This window comes from Lathyrus oleraceus, chromosome 6 (genome assembly GCF_024323335.1).
Source record: "Lathyrus oleraceus cultivar Zhongwan6 chromosome 6, CAAS_Psat_ZW6_1.0, whole genome shotgun sequence".
Taxonomy (NCBI): domain Eukaryota; kingdom Viridiplantae; phylum Streptophyta; class Magnoliopsida; order Fabales; family Fabaceae; genus Lathyrus; species Lathyrus oleraceus.
This window is the reverse complement of record NC_066584.1, coordinates 176,474,060-176,486,830: the sequence shown is the minus strand read 5'-3', so window position 1 is coordinate 176,486,830 and position 12,771 is coordinate 176,474,060.

Sequence of the window (12,771 nt, the reverse complement as noted above, 5' to 3'; positions counted from 1 at the left end):
GTAGACAATACAGCCAAATTCAAAGTCTTTTCCTTTATGGACGGATTTTCTGGATATAATCAAATCAAGATGGCACCCGAGGATATGGAGAAGACAACATTCATCACACCTTGGGGAACATTCTGTTATCGAGTGATGCCCTTCGGTTTGAAGAACGCCGGAGCCACGTATCAACGAGCTATGACTACCTTGTTTCATGACATGATGCACAAGGAGATCGAGGTCTATGTTGATGATATGATTGCTAAGTCACGAACGGAAGTTGAACATGTTGAGCATTTGTTGAAGCTTTTTCAGCGTTTGAGGAAGTTCAAGCTTCGTCTGAATCCGAACAAATGTACATTTGGAGTCCGTTCTGGCAAGTTATTGGGCTTAGTTGTCAGCGAGAAAGGTATTGAGGTTGATCTTGGAAAGGTCAAAGCAATACGAGAGATGCCTGCGCCCAAAACTGAAAAGCAAGTCCGAGGTTTTCTTGGCCGCTTGAATTATATTTCCAGATTTATATCCCACATGACTGCCACATGTGCGCCGATATTCAAGCTCCTTCGGAAAGATCAGTCCCATGATTGGACCGAGGATTGCCAGAAAGCTTTCGACAGTATCAAAGAGTATCTGTCTGAACCTCCGATCTTGTCTCCGCCTGTAGAAGGAAGACCTCTGATCATGTATCTGACTGTTCTTGAAGACTCAATGGGTTGTGTCCTCGGTCAGCAAGACGAATCAGGGAAGAAGGAATCTGTTATCTACTACCTGAGTAAGAAGTTCACCGATTGTGAGTCTCGATACTCTATGCTTGAGAAGACGTGTTGTGCTTTGGCTTGGGCTGCTAAGCGTTTACGCCAGTACATGATAAATCATACAACTTGGTTGATATCCAGAATGGATCCAATCAAGTACATCTTCGATAAGCCTACTTTAACCGGGAGGATTGCCCGTTGGCAGATGTTGTTATCTGAGTATGATATCGAGTATCGAGCTCAGAAAGCTATCAAAGGTAGTATCTTGGCTGACCATTTGGCACATCACCCGATTGAAGATCATCAGTCTGTTCAGTACGACTTCCCAGATGAGGAGATTCTGTATTTGAAAATGAAAGATTGCGATGAGCCTACACTTGACGAAGGTCCAGAACCTGGTTCCAGATGGACGATGGTGTTTGATGGCGCTGTAAATCAGTACGGAAATGGAATTGGGGCAGTAATCATTACTCCTCAGGGCACACAAATTCCATTTACAGCAAGGCTAACTTTCAAATGCACGAATAATATGGCGGAGTACGAAGCCTGTATTATGGGATTAGAAGAGTGCATCGATCTAAGGATCAAGCATCTTGATGTGTATGGTGATTCGGCCCTCGTTATCAATCAGATCAAGGGTGAATGGGAAACAAATCAGCCTAGTCTCATTCCGTACAGAGATTATGCGAGGAGGATTTCAACGTTCTTTACAGAAGTTGACTTTCATCATATTCCTCGAGAGGATAATCGAATGGCAGATGCTCTTGCTACGCTTGCTTCGATGATTGTGGTCAAGTATTGGAATGAAGTTCCCAATATCACCGTGATGCGCTTGGATAGACCAGCTCACGTATTTGCAATTGAAGAAGTACATGATGACAAGCCTTGGTATTTTGATATCAAGAATTTCCTTCAGAACCAGGTCTACCCGCCTGGGGCATCTGTGAAAGATAGGAAAACTCTGAGAAGGTCGTCAGGCAGCTTCTACCTCAGTGGAGAAGTGTTGTATAAGAGAAATTTTGACATGGTTTTGCTCAGATGTGTGGATAGACACGAAGCAGACCTGCTAATGACTGAGGTCCATGAGGGTTCATTTGGTACTCATTCCAATGGACATGCCATGGCTAGAAAGATGCTGAGAGCAGGCTACTATTGGTTGACAATGGAGTCTGACTGCTGCAAGTATGTGAAGAAATGCCACAAGTGTCAGATTTACACGGATAAGATTCATATTCCTCTGACACTTCTGAATGTGATTTCATCACCATGGCCTTTCTCTATGTGGGGAATTGACATGATCGGCATGATTGAACCGAAAACGTCCAACAGACACAGGTTTATTCTCGTAGCAATTGATTACTTCACCAAATGGGTTGAAGCGGCATCGTATGCTAATGTGACCAGGCAGGTGGTCGTGAAGTTTTTCAAGAATCAGCTGATATGCCGTTATGGTGTGCCTGATAAGATCATTACTGATAATGGATCTAACTTGAACAACAAGATGATGGAAGAGCTGTGCGCTGAGTTCAAGATTGCACACCATAATTCCTCTCCTTACAGACCCAGGATGAATGGGACTGTTGAAGCTGCTAACAAAAATATCAAGAAGATTATCCAGAAGATGACAGTCACGTACAAAGATTGGCATGAGATGCTGCCATTTGCTTTGCATGGATATCGTACATCTGTCCGCACTTCAACAGGGGCAACCCCTTTTTCTCTTGTTTATGGCATGGAGGTTGTTCTCCCAGTAGAGGTGGAGATCCCATCAATGAGAGTCTTGATGGAAGCCAAGTTTACTGATGCTGAATGGATTCAGAGTCGTTATGACCAACTGAATTTGATTGAAGAGAAGAGATTGACTGCCATGTGCCATGGTCAGTTATATCAGCAGAGAATGAAGAAAGCATTCGATAAGAAGGTCAAGCCTCGTGTGTTTCGAGAAGGTGACCTCGTGCTCAAGAAAGTCTTGTCTTTCGCGCCCGATTCCAGGGGCAAGTGGACTCCAAACTATGAAGGTTCATATGTTGTTAAGAGAGCCTTTTCAGGCGGTGCTTTGATGCTTACAACAATGGACGGGGAGGATTTCACTCGTCCTGTGAATTCAGATGTAGTCAAGAAATACTTCGCCTAAAAATAAAAACAGAATAGCTCGCTAAGTTGAAAACCCGAAAGGGCGGCTTAGGCAAAAATGAGCGTCTCGGTGGAAAACCCGAAAGGGCGATCCAGGCAAAAGTTTAAGACATGAAAAGTATATTTGCATCCCGCTAGATTGAGTACCTCACCCTGGGGCAATCTAGGCAAAAATTAGGGATTTGGCAAGTAACTGCATCCTGACAAGACTTTCTGTTTCACAACTGTCTTTTCGTCAGAGATTCTCGCTCAGTCATCGTCAGTTGAAGTTTCAAATACATAGGATTCAAATTGGTAGAGAAAATGGTCATTATGTTCAATGTAGCCCTCTTCCAATATATATCACCGATTTCAAATTTGTACAAATCTATGGAGTCTTTCCATTTACAGGCTACCATTCCATCAAATAAATTTGAGCTTTTATCCAATTATTTGCACTCTTATTTGTTTCAATTCAACAAATGTTTTGCATGTTTTAATTGATAAAATGTCATTGTTTTAAACAAACAAAATTTTTCATAAAATTGTTTTTAAACAAAGTGAACATTCACAACGATGAAAGGATACTTAAGAATTTCTCAGTGCTCTCCCAAGGGTGGCATGATTTCCAACAGGGTAAGACTTTTGTTCATATTCCTGGCATGGCTGTATCCTCTTTCTCCAGATTGTTGTTGGGGTGTTCTCCCCAAGCAGAGCTTTTGTTGAGATTTTTCCCCCGAGCAGGGTGTTTGTTGGGATTTCTCCCGAACATGATTTTGTTGAGCAGAGCCTTTATTATTATGACTCCTCCTCATTCAGAGTGCTTGTTGAAGACTTCAACTTTCCTCTCCAGCATTATTCTCTCCCCAACATGGGTGCTTTTCTTTGGAAGATTTGGTAGTTGGTGGGTTGACATCCCAGTACTTCGTCATTTCCTCGGGTAAATCCCTAGTGGAGTTGTTGCTATGATCAACTTCATCTATGCTATCTATCCCCATCAGAGATCTGATTGCTTATTGGCGTCTCTGGTCCCTAGCATGAGTTGCTGTTGTGGCGTTTCTGCCCGTGCATTGAACTCTTTTCTCCGGTTGTGACTGACGATCCCTCCGGAAATCTCTTTGAGGCCTTCCTCCCTGCAGAGATTTGGTGATTTCCTCATATCTTTGATCCCCGGTAGAGTGGCTTGTGTGGCAGAATCTACTTGTGTGATCTTTTCTCCCTCAGTGGGTTTCCCCCCAGTGGATTTATTTGGAGTTGCTTTTGTGGCAGTTTTCGTCTGTGCAGTGAGCTCCTTTTTCCCAGATAAGACTGATGATCCATCCTTGCAGAGACCTTGTTTTTCTGATCCCGTCAGAATTGGTTATTCTCCGGTGATCCTGGCTTTCCCTCCTGTGGTATAGTACCGGGTGTTTGATTCCTGGACATGTTTGTGTTAGATATGTATGTTTTGTCAGCAGTCATCAAACATAAATCACAGCATATTCATGCATAAACATAACATTCAGATATTCATGTTGCATTGTTTGCCATATATCTTTTGTTTGTTGTCTCATGCTTTTGGTGATATAGATCTCCCCAGTAGATCTCTCCAAGCAGATGTCAGGTGTCTAATCTCTCGATATAGAGTCATCCCCTTAAGCAGAAAGTGTCTGTCATTCCTTCTGCATTTCCCCACTAAGTTATATCCTCGTGGATGACGGTTGTTTCCGTTTCCTCCCAACACATATATTGGGATGGATTTTCCCTATTGAGTTCTTTCCTCATTAGGATGAGTCTTGATTCAGTTTGCCTTTTTGGTTTGATCCTAAATTGGCCTTTTTCAACCGTCTCTTGTGCTTCCCTGTGGAATAAATGGATAATTGCTCAGTAACCGGCAATCATTCACTTTATCTTCAGCGGAATTTTTGGCCTTCTACCCAGTAACCGGTAGTTGTAAGTCCTATCTTTGTGGTTTTCTACCCAGTAACCGGTAGTTGTAAATCCTATATACCTTTTTTCCCTCTTTGAGGAATATGTGGTTGTTTACCCAGAGATTGGTATTTGTGAACCTTTTGTTCCTCAGCAAGAGTCGGTGGTTTTCTACCCAGTATTCGATAGTTGTAAATCCTATTTTCTTGCTCTTCAGCAGAGTTTGTGGTTTTCTACCCAGTAACTGGTAGTTATAAACCCTATTTGTTTTCCCCGTGCGGAATTGTGATCCTTTCGCTCCCCACACAGAGGCTTTGGTCTTCTACCCAGTATTCGGTAGTTGTAAACCCTGTTTTATCCTCATCATAGTCGATGGTTTTCTACCCCGTATTCGGTAGTTATAAATCCTACTTTCATCCCCTAGCAGAGGTAACCTTTGTAGTTCAGTCTGGTTGATGGCGGATTTTGCGGTTTTTCTACCCAGTATTCGGTAGTTGTAAATCCTATGTTGTTGTTGTCTCCCTATCAGAGTTTGTGCTTTTCTGAGGAATATATGGATAATTGCTCAGTAATCGGCAATCATTCACCTTATCCTCAGCTGAGTCTTTGGTCTTCTACCCAGTATTCGGTGGTTGTAAATCCTAATCTCTCCCCTTTGCAGAGTTAACCTTTTGTGTCTCATCCTAGTTGATGACGGTTACTCTTGGTGGTTATCAATATCCAGTATTCGATGTTGATCTTTCCCCACCCTCTTCTGGGTAATTGCTCTGAGTAAGCAATTGTATCCCCAACAGGTATTTTCTCCTCCTTGTGGATAATTGCCGTATGCTAGCAATTTTATCCTCAGCGGGTCCTTTCACCGTTTGCCAGTGATTTGTTCCCCGGATCATTGATTTTTATCAATGCATCCCCAGTGAGTCCTCTTTCATCTACCCTTTTGTTGGTAATGATTGTTGCCCCCTTTGATCGGTCATCATTATATACCTAGTTTTGGTATCCCGATGCCTTTCTTTTCGGATGATTTATCCTTTATTAACCCAGTAACCGGTTGTGGATAATCTTCCATGCGAGTATACTATCCACGTTCGGACGGTAATGGATAATATATCTCATGCACTCTTCAGTCGAAGCCTGTTGTGTTTCCCCAGTCGAGTAAGATTCGTGTTCCCTTGAGGAATCGAATATTCTTTCCACTCCTTTTTGAGCGTATCTCCCAGTAACCGGTGATATGTTTCCTGGATAATTGTCGTATGCTTGCAATTTATCCCCAGCGAGTTATCTTTCGTCTACCCTGTTGTTGTTGGTAACGATTGTTTCTCTTTTCGGTCGGTCACCTATTATATACCCAGTAACCGGTATCCCTGGTGTTCCTTCCATGCGAGTATATTATCTACGTTCTGACGGTAATAGTTAATATATCTCATGCACTCCTTGGTCAAAATCTTTTGATTGTTTCTCCAGTGGAGTAAGAATCGAATATCCATCCTTTAACAAGTTTGCGTTTTGCTCTCTTCAGGATGATGAGTGTTTTGGCAGTAAAAACCAATTCACGTCTTCAGTCGGTCACCTATTATATGCCCAGTAACCGGTATCCCTGGTGTTCCTTCCATGCGAGTATACTATCCACGTTCTGACGGTAGTGGATAATATATCTCATGCACTCTTTGGTTGAAACCTTTTGTCCTTCCCCATTTGAGTAAGATTCGTTTTCCCGTTGCGGAGTCGAATGTCCATCTTGTAAGTCGATTTGCTTTTTCAAGCCCTCCTTTCGGATGATGAGTGTTTTGGAAGTAACCCCCAATTCACGCCTTGGTCGTCCACCTATTATATACCCAGTAACCGGTATCCCTGGTGTTCCTTCCTTTCTGCTCCCTATTATGACCTTGGTCCCCTGCGGAGTCGGATTTTCCTGAGTTGATATACCTTTTTTAGGTCTCCCTCAGATGTTTTTGGTTGATTGATATCTCTCACCCTTATACCGGTCTTAGATATTCATTCTTCCTGAGCTTGTTACCCAGTAACCGGTAACACCTCACCCCTTTTGCTTCCTCTGGAGAGTCTTTGTTAGACATTCCCCAACGGAGTTTCTGTTGTGATTCACCCTTTTGTTGTATTGGCGTATTCCCCAATACATGCATTTTCCCCGGCAGGGAGGTTCTGTGTGAATCTTTCCCCAGCCGGAGTCCGGATTTTCATCTGAAGTGTCCTTTGTGGATAGTCCTGCTGTATTGGCGTTTTCCCCAATACACGCATCTTTGAGTCAGCTTGGGTCTTTCCATCGGATGTGTTTTCCTTTGGAACTCTTTTTTCCAGTTTGAGTCCTTTACTCCCCAGTAAGGTCTCCAGTCGAGTCGTGTCCTGCTCACGCAGTGTCAAGTTCTTTTTTCCCCTAATTCAGAGTCGTGTCCTGCTCACGCATTCTTTTTTCTTATCCCCATGAGAGTCCCGTCAGAGTCTCTGTTCCATTAGGAAGTGTATCATTACTGTGGATTTGTCTTTTCTCCTGAGTTTCTTCTTTGTGGACCTATGCTCCCCACAGAGTTTGTCTCTTTTGCATTCATACATTTGCATCATGAGGTCTCTTAGGGACCAAAATTTGTCTCATTATTGTTATTTAAGCCCATTCTACCGCGTCGAGATGAAGATTTTTACCTTCACTTCTCCGGCTAGAATGATCTTAAATAGGGGCATCTGTAAGACCCCAATTTTGTCCCTAAGATCCCTCATGGCATCACATCATAGCATTGCATAAACTTCAAGGATCATTGAACACCTTGCCTCCTTCCCTATGGGTGGGATCTTTCTTGAGAATGATTCTTGATCACCAAGCATTGTTTGCATTTGTGTATCATTGCTTTTCTTTTAATCACTAACCAAAAATATACAAAAACATGTCATCTAACATTTGTCTTGCAGCTTAAGCAGTCAACAGGTCAAGGCAATTCAAGTGAATCCTTTGTGCAAAAGATGAGGTTTTCCATTGAGATATGGATCATGTGATCATTATTTTGAGCTTATATGAGCTAGAGGTTCATTGTGAAGCAAATTCCCCAGGTGGTTGAGGCCCAAGTTCATCAAAACATTTTCAGGTCATCTAAGGACCAATTTAGTCAAATGCGAGTCAACTGAGAGCTTTGAGTGTGAGAATTGAAGTTTCTTCATCCTATTCATGTGCAAACAATGCTTATTCATCATGTCAAACATCAACATTGAAGAATTTGAGGTCAAGTCAAAAGTTTCCCAAAATGGAAAGTGACCTATAATTTCAAGTTTCCAAAAATGGAAAGTTTTTGGTCCAACTTCAACTCAACTTTCCAACATCAAAGAAGCTTCAAACGAATTTTTTTCCAACATGAAAGTTGAATATCTCTCTCTCCCATTTCCAAAAGGTCCAAGATCATGAGCATCTGATGAATGGTTGAGGAGATATGATCCAATCATTGCCAAGTGTGCATGGAACTTCAACAAGCCATAACTTTTGACTCATAACTCCAAATTTAGTGCCTCTTTTTGCATTTTGCTTGTCATGACCTCTAATTTCCAAATCATTCATTACATTGCATGAAATTTCATCATATGATCATTTGCTCATTCATGCCCATTTTGGAGGGAAATTTAAAAATTTAAAATTGGTGCATTGTATGAACAAAATACCATTGCCATTATGTTCATTGGAAGATTTTAAGTGAATTTGAGCTCCCATTTGGTACTGTTCACGTATGCATTTGCATGGCACCACCAATTTTCCAAAATTTGCCATACACCCCATTTTTCACTAATCTCAATTAAACCATGTTTAATTTTAATTAGGATGTGATTAAGACTGAGTATATATACCAAATCCTAACAGAATTGTGGAGTTTTGGCTCATTCTAGATCTAAATTCTTCTTCCCTCCAAAATTTTCTCTCAATCTAAATTTAAATTTTCTTCACATAAGCTAGTGATTTTCTTGCATATTCGTGTTCTCTGATCTTCATTTAGTGCAGATCAAGCTTTCGTTTGAAGGATTCGAGTGGAAATCAAGCATACTCCAAGTAAGAACATGAAGATGGAAATTGATTATAGAGCTCGGTCCAAGCCTCTTCAAGCCTCAATTATTGCATAAAGCTTTAAGACATCATCTCAGGAGTAGATCTGCAGCTTGCAAGGCCTTGAATCCATAGATTTCAGCAACTGCTCTTCAAGAGGTAGGTTTTTCGATCCTCTTAATTGCTGATTTTATGTGCATGATCTTGTAGTTCTTCTCTTGTTGATTAATCTGATCTAAATTTCATGTGATTTGGATGAATATTGACTGAGTTATGGGGATTTAAAGTTTTGTATCCAATAATGTTTTTGATCGATTCTCAAGATTCATGATTGAAATTCTAGTTATCAGACTTTGGATGTCACACGGGTTGTTATGACATCCAATTCTGCACAGACAAGAATTATGCAGAACTTAAAAGTAAGTGCAGTAAATAACACAAGTAATTGTTTACCCAGTTCAGTCCAACATGACCTACATCTGGGGGCTACCAAGCCAGGGAGGAAATCCACTATTAGTAGTATCAATTCAAAGCTAAACTCACCCGTTTACAACTTATCACTTAATCCCCACCCAATGCAATTTCAATCTTAAACTAAGATCAGAGTTCCTACTCACTCCCCCTCAATCACCTCAGTGATTACTATCTTTAAACAATATTAAAGACAAGTTAAAGTCACACTTCAAACAACTCTTGATTGTGCTTCACAGCTTTAATCAAGATACACAGCACTCACGCTTAAAAGCTTTGAGCGACACAACACTTACAACTCAATGAACACCCTATGCCACAGCAATCATCTACTTGATAATGGCTTGGCTTACAAGTTACGTCTAATACAAGACTCACAAAAATACAGCAGTGAAGTATGATGGACACATAAAATCTTCACGCCTCAAAATCCCTGAAACTGAATGAAGGAACGCCTTCCTTTTATATTGCAGTACCCTGGGCTTTTGCACCTGTATTCTCCTGAATTTAAGGTCACGCGAGTTCCCATAAATTCAACATTTAGGTTACTAACAAATAGGCTATTTGTTAGGTTCATTGAATGTAGCTTGGTTGTTGATTTCCTGGATTTTCTCTCAGTTGTTGAATCCCTGAAGAATAGCTTGAGAAAAAGCTGAAACAGAAAACTGAACAACCTACAATATAGCATATGCTGTCAGGAATGAATGTCACGACATTCAGCTCGACATCAAGGTCCATATGCTGAGTCTGTTTTTCCAGAAAACAGACTGTACAATTTTGCTGATTTGTACATGATCAAAATGACCATACTACAGTAACAGCTTACATTAATAAATGTTAAAGTGTCCAACTTAACATTTACACATTTGGCCTTAAGTTAGTTCTGTTATTCTCTTGAAGAACAAACTAAGTTACATGCTGAAGTATAGCAGAACACCACTCTGTCTAATGTTCAGTAGCTGCTGTCAGTGATGAATGTCATAACATCCAATTTGACATTCAGTCAGTAGGCCTTATGCCAGGTCTGGTCTTTCCTTGATAACCAGACTAGAAATAAATACTAAGTTCTAACAGAACACCAGCTGTTCTATTTCTTAGTATCTGTTGACAGGTATGAATGTCACAGCATCCAGTTTGACATTCAATAAATCCTGTGTTAGCTAATCCTGCAGTAACTACTCAAGTGTGTCATGACATCAGTCAAGACATCAGAGTACAGTTAGATATTCTAACCTACAATGTAGTCACACATACATACTATGTCATGACATCAGTCAAGACATTTGTAACCAGCTAGTGTTTTACCATATAATGCAGCCAATTAAACACCTACAAACTCCCCCTTTGGCAAATTTTTGGCTAAAACACTTTGATCCCCATAACAGAGTTCATAGCAGCGGAATCACACACCTAGCAGGAAATAATACTAGCTAATACACTCAGAGTGGCAGCACACTCACACACATGGAAGTTAAAAAAAACTTCACACAGCAGCACACACATACAGAAGTTAAATCTAAACTTCAACACACAGCAGCTGCAGGGGAGGAAGTTAAATAAAAACTTCACACACAACAGCATATAAGCAGTAGCTAAATACACACTTCATCACACAGCTGCAGTAGAGGAAAACTTCAATCTGTCATGAATGAGAACCTGTTTTAACAAAGTTTAACACAGTAAACTTCTGTTGTCCTGGGGTATCACTTGTCACTCCCCCTTTTTGTCAAAAATGTTGCCAAAGCAACACTTTCAATTACAGATCCACAAATAGTAATTAGAATTACACAAATGACAGAAAAAAACACAAAGACAAATATTTAAGCCTCAGCCTCATCATCAGCCTCCTCTTCAGAGCTGGCCTCCTCCTCATCCTCAGAACTTTGCCTATCAGCTCCATCCGTGTCCTCAGCAGAAGTCTCCAATTGCAAGATGAGCTTTTCCAAAGCATGCTTTCTAGCCTTCAGCTCTTTGCAGGTTTCTTTGAGAACTGCAATAATAGCAGCTTTGTCTGGTTGGTTGCCAGTTTTGGATGTTTCTTCCGATGTCAAGACAATATCAGGGACATGCTTGCCCAGAAACAGTTTGTAGCTGAACGCCAATGGACTTTCTCTTCTTCTCACAAAGTCATTATCTGTCAGGATGTGTGGAAATTGATTCAGCACTATTCCACATATGAGAGACGGAAAGGCAATAGGTCCCTTCACACTAAAACTCCCGGCATGCTTCATGGTCTGCTCAAAGATGTAAGTCCCATAGTCCACCTTTGCCTTGGTTCCCACTGCATAGATGAACTTTCCTAACATCACAGACACAGTTGACTTGTGATTTGTGGGTACCCAGTTGGCTGCTCCAACTTTGTGTAACATTGCATACTTTACACTTAGTTGACTGGCCACCAGCTTCCCTTTGAGAGGCCATTTCTGGACTTGCTTTGCTGTGATGACTTGACAGATAGTGTTGTCAGTCACTTCAAGTTCTGGTTGCACTTCATCTGCTCTTCCCAAATACAGATTTATCACTGAGGGGGAAAAGGTCACGCACTTGCCACGCACATAGACCTTTCTAAATTCTCTGGACTTCCCATCAGCACACTTCTCAGACAGATTAACAATGAACTCCTTCATTAAGGTCTCATAGCATTTAGGGAGTTTAGTCACAGTTCTCATCAGTCCTGCCTCTTTGATGAGATCCACAATTTCCTTACACTCCAATGCATTCGGAGCCAGTTCTCTCTCCAATGCCAGCCTCTTGTGGTATACATACTTCCACCTGTTAACACTGGAGGCAAAGTGGAAGGACACATTGTCAATAGGAACTTCTGGGACACTGGTTGCCAGCCTGCTGGAAGAAGGCTTCTTCCTGGACATGGATGTTGTGACATCACATGGGACATCAGATTCAGACTCCACCACCACAGCCTTGGTCTTCAACTTCTTGGGCACCTCTTTGCTCCAAGATTTTTTTGGTCCATAACCTTTCCTCTTGTGTGCACTCTCTGTCTCTGGTTGCTTGTGAGGATTTGTCTCACCAACTTCCTTGGAGGGGGACTTCTGCTCCACAGTCTTTTTCTCCCTCCTAGACCTAACCCTCTTGGCTATCCTAGGGACAAATGAAGCCAAAAGTTCACTGTCAGAGAGCTCTTCCACGTTAACCGTTTCAGCTCTAGGGTTGTCCTCAACACCTTGAGTAACATTGGCCTTCTCACCTCTCACTTTGCCTGAGGGTTTGTCAATCTTTGACCCCTCATGAGCATCTGGTTGCTCAACATTGTCAGTGACATTCTTTCTCAACACTACAGCTTTATCTTGACATGCAGCAATATCAGGAATGATTGTGTTCAAGGGAACAAAAACCCCAGGAACATTTCGATTACCAGATAGTATCTGAGTGACGATAGTTGCAATGGAGTTATGCACATACCTCGAGCCTTCCCTTGTTTGTTCATCAAGAGCGATTTCTGATGAAAACCCGGAGACCGTTTCCTTAGGTCTTCTTGCATGGGACGAAGTT